This window comes from Stenella coeruleoalba (genome assembly GCF_951394435.1).
Source record: "Stenella coeruleoalba genome assembly, chromosome: 20".
Lineage (NCBI taxonomy): Eukaryota > Metazoa > Chordata > Mammalia > Artiodactyla > Delphinidae > Stenella > Stenella coeruleoalba.
Genome location: NC_137166.1, coordinates 25,471,451 through 25,489,342, shown reverse-complemented (window position 1 = coordinate 25,489,342; position 17,892 = coordinate 25,471,451). Strand labels below are relative to the sequence as shown.

At 38.2% G+C, this 17,892-nt stretch overlaps 1 protein-coding gene across 6 annotated transcripts in view; it reads left to right on the top strand.

Moving 5' to 3' along the window:
- LOC307178258 (uncharacterized protein) overlaps window positions 1-17,892 on the top strand; it is a 1,492,981-nt gene that overhangs the window by 1,021,628 nt on the left and 453,461 nt on the right. For all 6 annotated transcript variants that reach the window (XR_013825157.1, XR_013825158.1, XR_013825159.1 and 3 more), the window contains one exon: window positions 8,055-8,139. The gene's annotated coding sequence lies outside the window, so the exon portion shown is untranslated. The remainder of the gene's footprint in view (window positions 1-8,054; window positions 8,140-17,892) is intronic.

Here is a 17,892-nt window from a genome sequence, read left to right as displayed (position 1 = left end):
CTGGGGTAGAAACCGAGATCCTGAATTTCTAAACAAGCTCCCAGGCAATGCTGATGCACCCGGTCTGAGGATCAGGTTCAGAGTGATGAAGGTCTGGACTGAGTAGTCCTAGCCCCACCTGAAATCCCCATAAATGCACGGTTAAGGTGAAGTAAATGCAGCTGCTCGAGATGGGTGTTTTCGAGGTGTGCCCACGGGAGAGTTTGTCTTTCAGTTTCCTTCTCTGAAAGAGAACAGAATTTTACCTGTTCTGACAAACAGTTAAAACATCCAGCGGAACAATGACACAAAATGTTTTCAAAAGTCTATTAGTAGAAAGTTACTGAATTCCATAGATTCCAATGGTGTATTCCACTTAAGGGTAGAAGAATCTTCTGAGAGTCTGGCCTGGAACTGCTACAGATGAGTAAAAGAAAACAAGGCAAGAATTTTAAAAATCTTTTAGGTGCTTTGAAGGGCTTCAGGAGGTGTATATTTGTCTTGGGTTAAGCTATCCAACATCTACATAAGAATTGAGGCTCAAGAGATGTCATCAGTAATCAATTATATCAAATACATGAGCAAACCCTTGATTAATTTTATTAGAATTTCAAATACCCGTGTTGTCTTCATCTTTCCCATTAAGAATAAAGTGAAAAAATTGGTGATAGGAATGTAGAGAGTAATTAAATTTCCAGGCTTGGGGCTGACAGTCCTGAGCTGTGATCTTAGCTTTGTACACTTAGCTTTGTACACTAACTTTGTACACAGTCATGTCACATGGCATCTCTGAAGTTTGATTTCCTCCATTATAGAGTAAGGAGTTGTAGTAATTAATAGCACTGATATCACAGGGCCACTGTGACGATTAAATGAGATTATGCATATAAAAGTTTTCATACTATGTTTTGTCATATGGGAAATGATAAAAAAATAAAATCTTACACTGCAAAATGCACACATATACAAACTCAAACAGAAAACCAAAAAGTTAATACAAAACCGAACCTCCTAAAAGAGAAGTTGCCTTTTTTTATTAGTTTCCAAAATCTTAGTTTAGGAACAACATATTTCAAGTGTTCTCAAGGCTGCCACTATTACATGCTGCTAAATTTTCCCTTTTCTTGAAATCCGAAAGCTCAGTCCCTGCTGTTCACTATGCTGGCCACAGGGATGCACTGTGCTTCTTTCACAGTGTCTTTGAAAACATCAATTTGGCTGATGGGACATTTGGACCAGAACTTAAACTGAGGAGGAATAGCCCAGAGAGAGAGTGGATTTAATTGAAAATACCTAGGACTTAAAGGCAGAGAGACCGGAATGAAAATCCTGGTTCTAGCAAGTCTTAAAACCTCAACAAGCCTCATCTGTAAAATAGAGGTCACAGACCTCACTTCAAAGTAAGTTATGAGGATGGAAAGAGGTGGCGGGTAAGAAATATAAAAAAGAAATGCCCAATAAATGTGTGTCCTGGTAGCACATTACTTTGGAAAGATCCTCACTCTGCAGAGTCCAGTTGGATAAGCTTTTCCTCATCCTAATTTCTCAGAGAAATGTTGAATTCTGTGACCTAGAATTCTCAAAAGATTGTTGTAGTAAATAAAGTGGTTTTCTGTTCACTTCCAGGTAATCAAAATATCAACTGTGTTCACAACCATTTGAATTAATTGATTTTTATAGTAGGATCCATTCAAAACTGTGATTCACAATTGTAGCCCTAAGTTGGGGGGGCGGGGTAGGTGGGGAATAGGCACATCCTTTAATATTACTCCTGGGCTGGCATTGGGCAGAAAACATAGAGTGCTTGGCAGCCTATAACCTGTTCCAAGGTCCTTCCTAAGATCTGTGCTTTTGAATATTGGCTTCTCAGCCTGGTAGATTGAACTGGATCAGGGTATAAGACTTTTCAACATAAAAGGGTAAAACCTGAGATTTCAGAAATAGTCAAGATTAGGTCCTTAGAACATTACCTAAGCCTTGGAAAGAAATACATATACAGTAGCACAAGGCTGGTCAATATTCAGAGATTCAATAAAAGGACTGATCAAGACATATGATGAGGCACATTTTCTCCTCAAATCCGGGAAAGGTTTTGACATTTTCCTTTTTGCCATAATAGAATGCACTTCCAGTACTGTAGTGGAATCCTCTCAGGGTGAAGTCATTTATCATAAGGCTACGTGCATAAGCTGTCTTTCTTCATTCTGATTCTCAGACTGGAACTTTTGGTGGACTCTGAAATGCATAGTTATAATTAAGGTATGTTTCTAACATTCTGATGGTAAACCTTCTCTCCATTTCTGACTCCAGGTTACCTATATCAGTTCCATGAATTTCTACCCTAACCAACAGTAGTCTCATGGTATAGATGGCATCATTTTGCTGTATTAAAAAAAATTATATGAAGTTTAAGATCACATGGTTTTTAATTGAAAAAATCTGATTTTGAGCCTATTAGCAATAAAAATAAGAACAGCTGCCATTTTTGAGTGAGTGTGTGTGAGGCACTCTGCCAAATACCGCATACATAATTGCATTTATTCTTCACTAGCCTCCTGCCAGGAAGATGCTTTTATCCTCATGTTATAGGTTAGGAAACTGACAAAGCTTAAAACCATCATCTACACCCAGGAATGCCTGGTGCAAATGTATATGGTTATTTCTGAAATTTTCCAGAGCCTAGTATAATTGGAAAAATTAGTAGTATAATTGGAAAAATTAGTAGTGTAATTTGAGTAGAAATACTTAAAACGAGAGGACTTCCACTTCTGGGAAGATGGAATAGATGTACTTTACTCTATTTCATTTGCTACACACAACTAAAACCCCTGACTATTATATATAAAAGAAACATAGGAAGACTCTGGAAGTTAGACAAAAAGAAGACTGGCTAGGAATTTTGGGACACAAGGAATGACATGGTAGTGAATTCCTTGGGTTTTCTTTTTGTCTCATATTTCCCAGACTTGGAGCTGAAAAAGCCAGCAATCTGGAAATGCCAATGGGCATAAGAAAAAAAAAAAAAGGTTCAAACAAAAGCCTTTTATCTCTAGCTAAAAAACCAAAATGAAGGGGCAGCCCAACAAAACAGAGGGAAAAAAGTTAAACTACAATACTTTTATTTCAGCCAAATGTCTTTGAAAAAGCCATGGCCCCATTCCTACCCCCACTAGTAAAGACCTAGTGGGGAGCCTAGGAAATGTTACCTGGCTGTAGTAAGGCACCTTAACCCCACTGATGAGATGGTGTTAGAGAAGACTGATTTGGGAGCTGTAACTTTCATTCCTACAATGAATAATGAGACCACCCTTTCCTCCTTCGTAGAGAAACCACATGGGAAGCCTGAACTTACATTCCCACTCATCATTAATGGGGTGCTCTTCCTCCTACTCTCCATACGAGGGTGGTATCAAGGAGACCTATGAGATAATTAGGAATTTCACCATTGCCCAGCAACAACAAGGCCATTCCCCCAACCTTGGTGTGAATGGACGCCACATGGGGAGAAGTAACAAGGCACATCTACATCACCCATGCTAAGAGTTATCAGTGGAGGCCTAGTGAGGAAGTGGAAAGCCCATTCCTGTCCAGAAGTAAAGAGGAGTTCCCTCCCTTGGGTATCACTGGGGGCCAAGTGGGAAACCTGGATGTCTGTTTCTGCCTGGCGGTAATGAGGTACTACCACTTCTTCCCATTCCATGGTAATGTCAGAAGAAGCCAGCTAAACAGAAATTTAATTAAGATCCACAGTTTTATAACATCATATTCACAATTTCTAGGTTTCAGTAGAGAAATAACTTGTATTACCAAGAATCAGAAAGATCCCAACCTGAATGAAAAAAGGCAGTTAATAGGCACCAATGCTGAGATGACAGTTGTCATCTTTAACATCTGTCATAGATATTAAAATTACGTGACAAATATTTTAAAGCAGTCGTATAAGAATGTTTCAATGAGTAATAATGAATGCACTTGAAACAAATTAAAAAATAGTCACAGCAAGAACTAGGTGTTCTCAGCAAGAAGTAGATGATATAAAGAACCAAATGGAAATTTATAACTGAAAAATTCAGTAAGTGAAATAAAATACTCAATAAATTGATTTAACAGCCAAATGGAGGAGACCAAAGAATCAATGAACTTGATGATTAGAACAAAAGAAGTTACACAATCTGAACAGCATGAAGAAACTACACTTAAAAATAAGAAGAGCCTCAGAGATATATTCCCTGTGGGAATAAAACAAGATCTAATATCCATGGCATTGGAGTCCAAGCTAAGGAAGAAAAAGAGGGTGGGGCTGAAAGAGTACTTGAAAAAGAAATGACAGAAAAATTCTCAAATTTCGCAGAAGACAAATTTATAGATTCAAGAATCTGAGAGAAATACAAAAAGGATAATTCCAAATAAACCCATCCCAAGACACATTATGGTCAAACTTCTGAAAAATAAAGACAAGCAAATCTCGAAAACAGAAAGAAATTACACCTTATCTATGGGGGACAAATAATTCAAATTGCAGTGATTTTCTCATAAGAGATTAATAATGTAGTGTCACTTGCCGAAAGGACGTGACACAACATTTTTCAAGTACTGTAAGAAAAGAACTGTCAACCTAGAATCCTGTTTTCAGGCAAAATATCATCTAGAAATGAAGGGGAAAAGAAAACATTCTCATAATGAAGGAAAATCAAAAGAATTTGTCTCCAGTAAATCTACCCTAGAAGAATGGCTAAAGGAATTTCTCTAAATGGAAAGGAGATGGTGAAAGAAAGAGTTTTGGAACATCAGAAAGGAAGAAAGAACAATGGAAAGAGTGAAAAATCAGTAAATATTTTCCTTCTCCTCTTGAATTTCCTATATTATGTTTGACTTTTGGAGCAAAAATTAAACACTGTCTGATGTGGTTCTAATGTTTATAGAGAAAATATTTAAAACAATCTTATCACTGAAGGGGAATGGTGATGGGATGAAAACAGTGTTGTGAGGAATATATATAGTACTAAATACATGTGTAGTGAAAGGGGAAAAGTCCTAAATGAATAATCTAAGCTCCAACCTCAAGAACTTAGAAAATAAAGAGTGAAATAACACCCATTCTACACAGTGTTATCTTGGAAATAAGAAAGAAGAAACACTTTCTACTTTATTTTATAAAGTTAGTATTACATGGGTAAAAAAATCAATGAAGTACAGTACAAAAAAAATAAAACTCATTGTAAACCAGTATCCCTCATGAATGCAGATGCAAAAATCTTTAACAAAATATTAGCAAATAAGACGTAACAATATATAAAAGAATTATATACCATCATCAGTGATAAAAGACTAGTTTGATATTAGAAAATCAAACAATGTAGTCCACCATACTACAGGCTAAAGAAGAAATATCACCTGATGAAATCAATTAATGCAGTTAAAGTATTTAAAAAAACTCAACCAACATCCATTTATGATATAAACTATTAAAAATAGGAATATTTTTATTCCTCATACATTTTTATTCTACATACTCATATTCCTCATACAAAACCTTCCTCATACTGATAAAGAACATATACAAAAATTCTACTGCTAACAGTATACTTAATGGTGAAGACAATTGTTTCTGATCTTAGGTGGTCACTAAGTAGGTCTTTTCCTCTAAGATCAGAAACAATTAAGACAAAAACAATTAAGCAGACCTTTCCCTCTAAGTTCTCTCTATAAAAGAACAACAGGAGGGATCCTTGTGGTGATGGAAATGTTCTGTATCTTGAATATCAATGTCAATATCCTGGTTGTGATGTTGTTCTACAGATTTTCAAGATACAGGCACACCTGTGTTATTGCTTTTTGTTTTATTGTGCTTCACAGACATTATGTTTGTTACAAATTAAAGGTTTTTGGCAACCCTGCATCGAGCAAGTCTATGGCGCCATTTTTCCAACAGCATTTGCTCACTTTGTGTTTCTGTGTCACATTTTGGGAATTCTCACAATGTTTCAGACTTTTTCATTATTGTTATATTTGTTATGGTGATCACTTCCAGTGATCACTGATGTTACTATTTAATTGTTTTGGCATTTTTTTATCGATAAAGTATTTTTTAATTAAGGTATATACTTTTTTTAGACATAATGCTGTTGCACACTTAATTGACTACAGTGTAGTTTAAACAGAACTTTTACATACACTGGGAAACGAAAAAATTGGTGTGACTTGCTTTATTGCAATATTTGCTTTATTGTGGTAGTCTGGAACCAAACCCACAATATCTCCAAGGTGCGGCTGTGTTACTGTTGAGTGAAACTGGGTAAATGATACACAAGGTCTTTCTGTTATTTTATAGAACTACATGCAAATGTAGAACTACAGTTATCTCAAAATATACTTTAAAAAAAAACCCTGAGGAGCTTTGAAGAGAATATGGCTTTTGTGAATCATTACTTATCAATATTGGTTTGTTGTGCTACATGTGCACATTAATATGAGGTGTTTACAATAGGCGAGACTGTGTGTAGGGTGTATGGGAATGCTCTCTGATATTCTGGCAAATTTTCTAAAACTCTTTTAAAGCAAAGACTTTATTAAGTGCTCAATTAATAAATGGAGAAGCTAGGTATATTTAGTTGTGCCACTTAACGAATGTTTAAAAAAGAATGTTATTTTCTCTAGTTTATTATAGTAAAATTTTTTAAAACTGAAATAAATCATGTTTATCTGTACATTAGAAATTATGTGTTATGTATATATATTTAGAAGATTGAGATATATTTACTGAAATTTTTTAAAGTTTATGGTTTTGATAATGAAAAAAATCATTTTGTTTGTCATTGTGTGAAGCCTGGTATCACCTGATAATTTTCACAAGGGAAGTATATATGAACATGTGTGGATGGATGGCTATGCTTTTAGTAGATTGCATGTAAGGCTCATGATAAGGCCCCCAGAGACCTATAAAAACTCAGCTGTCATTATGATACTTAGTTTTCAGATCACTAAATCTACCAAATCATCTTTATTTTCCCCGTCGTCTTTAGCGCATGTCTTCTGCATAGTAGGCGCTTCTGTGAGTTAAAGAGAAAGATCATCTTGTTTCCTTAGAGTACCTCTCTTCTTCCTGTGGTCCCACCACCTCACAGTTGAGACTGTAAAACTTGGCAATTTCCGTTCACAGCTTTGAATGATTTAGAATTCTGTTTTGCATTTCAGTTTTGTCTGAACCCATATGGCAAAGTCAAAACTCCAAACAAATCTGATAAATTCTGTCTTGTGCTAACCAGTCACTGTGGCTTGGTAAAGCACTGCAGGCTCCTCACTACTTAGTTTTTTCTTCCATGACCGTCTATATCTCCATCTTCAGACTCAGATGGGTCTCACAGTTGTCTCTGAAACACAGAATAAAAGAGCTCCAGAATGTTCATTTGTTAAGAGTGAGTCTCTAAGAGACCAAGACAGTCAATAAACCAACCTGAAAACACAGAGCTTATAGTAGTGGAGTACCATAGTACCTCACCACAGGTATGCTCACCTATACAAGATTACTCTCGAAGTCAGAGAGCCCACGTTTAGAGTTCATAAATTGTCACTTCCTAGCTAACATAAATATTTTCCAAGCAATTAATATTTATCTAGTACTAATGACTTATATATTGTCACATTCTCCAAACAGTCCTTTGAAGTAAACACTAATATTGTCCCCATTTAATCTTTCAGCTTAGTTTCTTTGTCTATAGAAGTGCTGGGCACCCCAAAACCTAGTCATTATTTTCCACAAAGTGTAAATTGCATAGATGAAGATGCAGACTGAAATACGTAGATAGGCTTCAGAGAGGATTTTATATCTGAGCTGTGTCTTAAAGAATGAGTAGGATTTGAACAGAGGCAGAGCACGATGGGAAGGATATTTTGGGATAATAGACCAATCTGTACCAAAAAATCCAAAGGAACTTGTAACCGAATGATTTATTCAGACAACAACACGGCAAAATGTATGACTGGAGAATGTAAGAAGGTGTATGATGACTAGAAAGTTGCTTTGGACTTCTTGTGGGTGGTCTTGAGTGACAGACAATCTGGACTTTATTCTCTAGGTGATGAGGCACCGGAATGGGGAAGGCTGTGACCCGCAAGCAGCAGCATGAATGATTCATTGAAGGCGAATCAGAGGGACATGAGGTAGGTCTTCTCAGACTAATTGATTGAGGGTGAACATGAGCCTTGAGCTCATTAATATGCTTTGTTCTCTGTTAGACTTTATGTCCTGTGGCTCATTAATTCCCTGTTGATATAGCTTCAGGCTGTGTTTTCTCCTCACTGAGTTCATGGGGAAAAGCTTTTCCTCTCTCTCTTAAAACTATATCAGTACGCAACCTCTCTGGTCCGTGAAGTATTTGCCAATTCCTTTGTAAGTACCTCTGACCCATAAGTGAGTTCAGTTTCAAACTTTAACTTAAGAGCTGGGGAAAAAATAAATAATAATTAAATGTGATCAGATCTGGCTGAGACATGCACGACATCTATTTTCGAGACTTTCCATGTCCAAGACACAGTTTCTTTGTTATGTCGTTGATCTTATTTCTCCAGAGGGTGATTTTGGGGGTAATGTTACCGAGCAAAGGGTTTGCTGCCTGAAGCGCATAGAAGCCAATATGTTGACAATAGTTTTTGAGATAAGAAAGAATTTTATTGCAGGGTTGACCAGCGAATAGACAGGAGGCAGAGCTCAAATCTGTCTCCCTGATCTGGGGTTCCATCAAACTTTTATGAGTTAGAGGTGGGCGGGTTGGCTTGTGGAAGTGCTGGCAGGGTTGGTTTCGATTGGAGGGCTTTGGAACTTGCCCGTTTATGGTGAGGTGTGGTGAAGGGGGCTTCAGTACCAGATCTTCCTGGACAGCAGACCCTTCACTTCGGAAAACGTTCCTGCCTTCAGGTTCTGGTCATGTCCGGTCCTTTGGTTCCACTGCAGGGAGAAACTTTGGTTCTGACTGTTACTTGAGGTCAACATTTTCTCCTCAGTTCTGGCTTCAGCTGCGTGACTTGCTTTTTTGTCCAGTTATCTCTGAAAAACAACCCAACATTTTCTTACAAATAGAGTACTGGGCCAATTTGGGCTGGTTCTGTGGTTACAGTAACTTTTATCATTCAGGATGTTTGTTTGATAAGAAGAAATGGAAGAGGCCAAGGCAGTCTTTGGTTATTTTGTAATAAGTTGAAAATGTATTATGTTTATGCCACTTGCTTATACATAAACACATTAAAAAAATACAAGTAGATGAAGAAGTTAGAACAAATGGAAAATGAGACTTCGAATGAGATGATAAAAATGAGAGTGACACTAGTACTCACAATGTTTGTCTTAAAAACCTCAACACTTGGAAGTGGTGAGCCGTAAATTGGATTCCAACCCTTCCTTAACCACCGCAGAGATCATGAGCCTTTTCAGTGCCCATTGAGGGAAGAAGGGGAAAAACAAAGAACAAAAGCATGTATTCAGAAGCATGCTGTGTTCCAATTTCTCCAATACCCGGTAGTACCCAGGGGAATGTTATGGACTATAATGCAAACAGTCCTTTAAAATTATGTTTGTAGTACAGCTGCCACTTCAGAGAATCTTTCTCAATTTTACCTATTAGTATAAGACAAACATTTCAATAACATAAATGCTGTGAGGTTGGGTGGCAGAAAGAAGAATACAATAAGCCTGTCGAAATGCATAGTTTTCTAATTGTCTTACATAAGAATATGTTTTAAAGCAGGTACTCTTTAACTCAGATGTTGGTCTCTAGAGAATCTTTCCCCTCACGTGGTTGGGGCCAATCCCAGATCTGTTAGAACAGTTAATCTTGGACCGGGTTTCTTTCTGGGGTACCATTAAGGTAAACTGGATGCAAAACATACAGCTAAGGAAGCTAATGAACTAATTTGTGATATGGTAATAATAAATACAGTAGTCCCTCGGTATCTGTGGGGGATTAGTTCCAGGAACCCCTGCAGATATCAAAATCCATAGATGCTCAAGTCCCTTATATAAAATGGTGTGGTACAGTTGGCCTTCCTGTATCCGTGTGTTCTGCAAAAAAGATTCGAGGTGTGTTGAATTTGGATGCAGAATCCGCAAACGTGGAGGGCGAATTGGATGTCGGTTTAATGCTGGGAGATTTTGCAAAAACTTCTAGATATTACAGTAATGAATTGTGAAATTTTTAACTTGTTAATTATGTTTTTTTGACTTAAGAAAATACTTAATTGATTTGTTTTTGTGAAAATAAAACCTAAGCACAAGGTATTTCTCAGAATAGGAGACAACATGATAAAAGAAAATATGGTCCCTGAGGATCCTGAGTGTCTGATATTGGGAGCTGGGGAGGTGGCTGGGGAGAAGCAGAACACATTAGAGACAAACTTCTGCTTCACAGACTTACAAACGGCTGTTCCAACCAATGAAACATGTAAATTGGGTACCATCCAATGGCAGGTTAAAAAACAAGAGAGAAATTTTTATTTCTTGCTTTCTCTGTTGAGCATTTTCAGCATCTTTGATGCACAACCTCACAAAATTATTTACCACAGACGTGCCAGTAATTATGATACCTTATAAACATTTACGTTGCATGATGGTCCTCAATGTCTTCCACCTGTGACCTGGTACCTGCATACCAAGCAGTCATGCAAAGCAGGTAGAAATACAGGCTGCCAACTAAAGATTATTTTCCCCCCTTTTCAGAGCAAGGATGTTTATCTATGGATTTTTCCCCTTAGTTTTCTAAATTGTTATACTTCATTACATTCTTTTAAATCTTAAATATTAACAATTTTAAATAAAAACCTTTCCAAATAGCATGCATGCTTCTTTGTCGTCTTAAACCAAGTGAAGATAAATTTACATTTATTTTCTAAATGACCCAGATCTTAATTTATCAACAAGTAGGCCATGATGGAATGAGTCTTAACTGGTGGGTATTAATAATGCAAAAGTAGGTTTGGCTTGTGCTAAGTGGTAGCATATGTCTATGTCTTATGAACTCTTGACTTTGTTTAATGACAATAATAATAATAAAACTTCTACTACATTATAGGTCAAATTGCTGTTCAGCAGTTTTGCTTGCTGATATCAATGTTTCTGCATCTGGTATAATTCCCCAAAGTTCTCTTATAGCATACCTACTATACTAGCAACAGCAGTGTTGATAATCTCCACCCACAGAAACTGTCTAGTACCTAATGTATCCAGGAACTCCATGGGAAACTCTATATCTAGTGCTTCATTTTCCTTCGCAGTTGCTTATGAGGTGGCTATTATTAACTCAGGTGAGGAATTATTTAAGGTTAGAGAGCCGATTTGTTTGCGATTACTTGGAGTGGAAATTGTTAGTAAACACAAGCTGCTATCTGACTACTCTCAGAGGAGTAGGTCCTGAGGACCAACAGTTTGGAGCAAAGTACGCTGGAGACTTCACCTCATGGCTCTCAGAGTGACTGTGGGATTGATGATATTGGGGATGTGCCCTCCAGAGAAACGGGATTAAATGTGCTGAAATCCTCAGAATAAGACGGTAGATTCTTTTTTGCTTCTTGAGAGATCATGAAGTTCCCAGAAAATGAGGAAAGAACACAAATTAACACAGTTCTAGAATCCAAACATTTCAGAAGAGATAATAATGTGGTATTCACACAGAAAAGAGAAAGGAAAACAAACACAATGAAATATTGTTCGGAGGGAAATCCTGAGCATATCTTTCATACAGATAAATAAACTAAACCAAATATTTCTAAGTAAAGAAACTCAAATCCCACACTCACAGTAGACGTATGAAATCTGCATCTCAAACAATGTAAATCATTGTGAATTTTGGATTTGGGGGGGAACAGAATCCTTGTCTATAGCTCAGTTCTGTTTATGCTAACTGCTACTGAAATTCAACTTAAGTGGTAGAGGAGGGCCAGGATGTGATAAGCTAGAAAGATGAAAGGGCCAAAAAGTCACGATGAGAATATTGTCATAAGTGCTGAAGATGCTATTAAAAAGCTTCAGGGGGCTTCCCTGGTGGTGCAGTGGTTGGGAGTCCGCCTGCCGATGCAGGGGACGCGGGTTCATGCCCCGGTCCGGGAAGATCCCACATGCTGTGGAGCGGCTGGGCTTGTGAGCCATGGCTGCTGAGCCTGCGCGTCCAGAGCCTGTGCTCTGCAACGGGAGAGGCTGCAACAGCGAGAGGCCCGCGTACCGCAAAAAAAAAAAAAAAAGAAAAAAAGCTTCAGGGATCAAGAAAGGGAGTTGGTTTGGCGACAGAGAAGTTCGTTATTGGCACGTTAATTTTGAGGTGCCCTCAGTGCATCCAGAAGGCACCACTCAATAGACAGTTGGTTATCCTGTTCTTAAGATCCAAGGAAAAAACACAGTTGGACCTGATAACTCGAAAGATACTTTCATATGAGCAGTCTGAGGAGGAGAGTAGCCACTAGAAGGGAGAAGACACCCCCGGCTAATGCAGTATCACAGAAACCAAGGAGGAAAGGATTTCAAAAAGGATTGGCGGGGTGGTGAGGGTGGGGTCAGGACTGCCAAATTATGCTTTCAAAAAACACGTGACGTAATATCAGTGATTCTTTTATGTGAAAATATGGGTGGAGCCCCACTGTACTGGGTCACCAGGTTTGTGGGAAATTCTGGTCTCCCTTTGAGTTAGTCCTTCTTGACCACTCTTTGAGAACAGTGCATTGAACCTAATCTGTGCTGCGCCGAAACCTTCCGGTTTCTAACCTGGGTGCTTATCTTCTCCCCTTTTAACACTTTTTTCCCACCCTTTTAATTACCATTAGTGGCATCTGTCTCAATTTCCCCTTTAACTTCTCTCCCACAGTTTTTCTGGTTAGTTCTCACCTTGACCAGGCTGTTTCTCCAGCCTCATATGAGAATGTTTCCCAGTTAAAAATGAACCCTTCACCTGCCTGACCTGTGCTATCCTCAGGGACAAGTTTCCACAGGGCACAGGACACAAAAGAGTACATACAAGCAACTGGAAACCCCCAAATAATTATTCGTTTTGTTAATCTAACTTTTAATTGTCTAAGCCAACAGGAAATATTTTTGCTGTTTTAAGTTTTTATATGTAAATTAAAGTATTCTCCCCTTTTACAGCTAGTAAGATGTAGAAAACCTGTCATCATTGACCATCACATTCTTACCTTGTTCTGTAGATAAAAACCAAAATGCTTAGGGAAAAAAGACAAAGACAGCTTCTGGAAAGGGAAATATGTGTTAACAAATTATACAGTATGCCCGCTGTCTTTGCTCAGGCTGCTCAATCAAAATACCATAGAATGGGGTTTCCCTGGTGGCGCAGTGGTTTAGAGTCCGCCTGCCGATGCAGGGGACACGGGTTCGTGCCCCGGTCCGGGAAGATCCCACATGTCGCGGAGCGGCTGGGCCCGTGAGCCATGGCCGCTGAGCCTGCGCGTCTGGAGCCTGTGCTCCGCAATGGGAGAGGCCGCGGCAGTGAGAGGCCCGCTTACCACAAAAAAAAAAAAAATACCGTAGACTGGGTGGTTTAAACAACAGACGTTTATTTCTCACAGTCCTGGAGGCTGGGAAGTCCAAGATCAAAGTGCAAACAGATTTGATATCTGGGGAGGGCCCCCTTTCTGGCTTGCAGGTGGCTGCCTTCTTGTTATGGCCTAACATGGCCTTTTCTTAGGACTTGCACTCAAGGGAGATCTCTCTCCTTCTCCGTCTCTTCCCCTCTCCCGCCTTGGAAAGGCACTTATCCCATCTTGTGAATCCTACCCTCCTGACCTCATCTAAACCTAATTATCTCCCCAAAGGGTTCATTTCCAAATACCACCACACTGGGAGTTACAACTTCAACATATGAACTTGAGGGGGACATAAATACTTACGTAGTGAAATTCAGTGAGATGAAAATCTCCTACTTCTCATTTTCCTTCTTGTCTCCTCCTCCCTAGCTGACTTTGGTTTGTTTTGTTGTTGTTTTATAAGCTGTCACGGCACTTAATGCAGACTGAAGCTCCAGGCAATTGCAATTAAATCAGGAAAAAGATATGCATCCACCAAGGTTAACACAAGCTGCAGCTTAATCAGGATGAAACAAACAGATAAACACATTCAGGACCTCAAAATAAATACAGCCATTTCAGTCACATTCTCCTTAGTTTTTTCTCCCCAGTAAACCTTGAAAACATGCACAATCAAAAGTTAAATAAATAAGTTCCCAAATCAATATATATGCCACTAAAATTTTCAAGCTACAAATGTAACATGTCATTACAGTTTATGGGCTGTTGTTCTCAAGACAAGTTATGATAGTATTAAAGGCAAATTTTGATACAATAGAACCTCCTTTTATATAAATTATAGATATATGTATAAACATAATATTGGTTTAATTAACAGATAAATACCTTAATAGCTCAGTAGCCTCAATCTGTGTTTGAGTACATGTCTCCTTTCAAATTTGATTTTCAGATATAAATTTTAGTAAGTTCCCTTTGGTACTTTCTCTATAAACGCATCGATCTTACATCTAAGTAGATGTGCCTGTTACAGATACATTGAGGATGGTCATTCAAGTATAAAAGGGCGTATAAACTTCATATTGATAGATTCATTTGCCATGGCATTACATTTATTGTCATCCCTTGCCATTGTTATTTAAATAGCCTCGCGTTTCACTCAGATGCTTTCAAATCTCTATAGGGAACTCTCCATATTATTTCCAGTTATTGTTCTTAAAAAAACTGATTATTAATTTTCTCAGAAAACGTTTTATGGGTCCCTATTTCCTACAGACTAAACTCAAAACTCTTTAGCCCAGTTGGTAGAACTATTCATATTCTGTCCCATGTCCATGTTTTTCCTGATTAAATACTTTCATAGGCATCTACTCCACCCAAGCCTAGACTATAAGACCTGATGATGTCATCTTTGACTAAGCCTCTACCGCTGGGGACAGTATTTTCCCTGCCTCCATATCTGTCGATTTCCTACTCTTTCTACAGGACTTAAGTCAGATCCCATCCTATTTGTGATGCCTTGCCTGATGCTCCCAGTTAGGCTCACTCCTTCCTTTATAACCTCCAGCAGCAGCACTTCACTTATGCTTTTTGAAATAGCATGTGTTTTATTCCCCTAACTTAGTATTAGTCATTCACATGTGCATCTCTCAATCTAAATTTTTAGCATCTTAAGGTAAGGGACAATATCCCATTCATTTCTGTACTCTACCTCTACATAATGTAGAATTCTACTGGTACCTGGTAGATATACATTTATTAAGTCATCTTTTTATACATCTATCCATTTCTTAAATCATTTATTCATCATCTGTCAAATAAACACTAGGCTGTTGTATGTGATATCCAGTGATAATGAGGACACAGAGGATGAACATAACTAAGGTGGTAGTGCCTGCCTTGATGTCACTGACAGCCTACTGCAGACAACAAACTTTAACAAAGCAGTTGCAATGAAATGAGCAGTGAGTGTTGGGCATAGCTGGAACATGAGGAAAATGAGAATGACATAGCCTAGAGGTCATAAAAGTCCTCCCTGAAAAAGTGATCTGTATTTTAAAGTTTGAAAGATTAGATAATATTCATCAGTCTAAGAAGTGGCAGGAAGCAGAACAAGAGTATTGAAATAAGCTTTCACTCTGAAGAATAAAAAGAATGTGGAAATCTGAGAAGGTGGAAAGGTGTTTATGGTTATTTTCTGATAGGGTAAGTGGGAGAAGAAAATTAAAGAGAAAGACAGAAATAGATGAGAATAGAAGTTTTATGGAATAATCTCTCTTAAGGAGGTAGAAAAGCTATTTAAATTCAGAGTCCAAAAAACATGGAAATAAATAGTAGGATTTTAAAAATATTTTATTGTATTGTGACTAATCCACAAGAGGATTTAGAAAGGATGATAAATAATAGTCAAGTGGTAAGAAAACAGAGAGAATAGGAAGTGCTTCTTTCTAAAACTTCTAAGGTAAAAAGCCAAATACGTTTGTTATTACCAAACAACAGTATGACTGTGTGCTTAATTATTTATCTTCAGTAAACTCTGAAAATCTATTCACATTTAATTCTTCGTTTCAACTACAACACTTAGTTGGTGTCCAAAAACTACTTGTTGAGTAGTAGTGAATACGTAAAATTTTGCATGTCTTCTGAAATATGTAGAAATTGGCCACATGTCATAGACCCATATGACAGCTCCCACTTTTACATTTCACATCTTTCTGTTGTTCGTTTCTGCTTTATTAGCTTCAAGCCTCATATTCAGACTACAAAATCAGCCCTAAGGGCATTGTTTGGCTACAAACATCTCTCTGCTTCAAATGTTATTATCCCACTACTATACTATTACTTCCTGCAGCTATTTATTTTCAAAGTTTTCTGAAATTAGGATTCTTGACTTCCTCCCATGTCATTTAGAGTTAATTTATTTTCTTAAAAATCACATTGAAGGGCTTCCCTGGTGGCTCAGTGGTTAAGAGCCCACCTGCCAATGCAGGGGACATGGGTTCGAGCCCTGGTCCGGGAGGATCCCACATGCCGTGAAGCGACTAAGCCCATGTGCCACAACTACTCAGCCTGTGCTCTAGAGCCCGCGAGCCACAACTACTGAGCCCGCGTGCCACAACTACTGAAGCCTGTGTGCCTAGAGCCTGTGATTTGCAGCAAGAGAAGCCACTGCAATGAGAAACCTGCGCACCGCAACGAAGGGTAGCCCCCGCTCACCTCAACTAGAGAAAACCTGTGCGCAGCAATGAAGGCCCAACGCAGCCAAAAATAAATAAATTTTAAAAAAATCACATTCAAGTCAAAATCAGTTATTACTAAATGTTATGTCCCCGCCCCTTTTTCTAATGATTTCTCCTTTGTTTTGTTCTCTTTTCTATGTTCTTGTTTTTATTTTTAGAAAGAGCCCCAAAGATCAGCTACCTCATCTTCCTCTCTCCGGCTTAAATCCCCTCTGTAGTAATGCCAACTAGTGGTCATTTTGTTCAGTTTAAACACGTTATGGAACAGATGGTTTCCAATCTCCTAATAATTTTGTACAGAGTAATTGCAAAATAGTCTTCATTTTAATGAACTGAAGTTGGCCAATATTTGACTTTTGTAAATATTGTTCTCCATTATGCTTTCTGGAGACATTAAGAGAAAAATTAAATAAAATGACTCTTGCCGGTATTATTGAATTCCAGTATTTAAAGGCAATTCTTACAGCATCATGTGTTCCTTCAAATACAATGTGTCCAGATGACAGGTGAGGTTTCCTGATCCCTTGAGATTTTCATATGCTATGTCAACCACTGTCCCTCGTTTTATAGAAGTTTACATCAGCCACCAGTATTTCTGGGATTTTATGGGTCATGGGCATTCTCAGGGGATACCTGTGCTTTTTTTGCGTTTGTTCTTCTGTATACAGTCATTCTGATCCAAACCTCATTAATCAAGATAGAGAATTAAGCACTTTCCTCAATTCCTTGATTCCATTGAACCTAAATGCTTTGCTCAAGATTGGGTATTCTGTGACGATAGTGGCCTACAAGAGAGGTTTACTTCCCTAAAATGCATCTACTTCAACTTGAACACTTAACTTTCCTCATATTGTCTTTTCACTACCCCAAGATATTTTTCACTCACTTTATTCCATGGCTTTTCAGCCTCTTTTTCTCCTCAGTGTTTCATTTTCTCACTCCACTCTGTTCTCTCTTTTCCTTCCTTACTGCGATTGCGGGCAGATTTTCTCTTTCCCCCTCCTGCGCCTTCTCCTCCTTTCTCTGTCCTCTCCATCGTCTCTCTCTTCTCGCTATTAGTTCTAGTCTACAAAGTAGATATGAAACTCAGAGAAGTTAAGAGATTTGCACAATATCACCTGGCTAGCAAATAGTAGAAGGAAGATTCCTGCTCTGGTCTGTC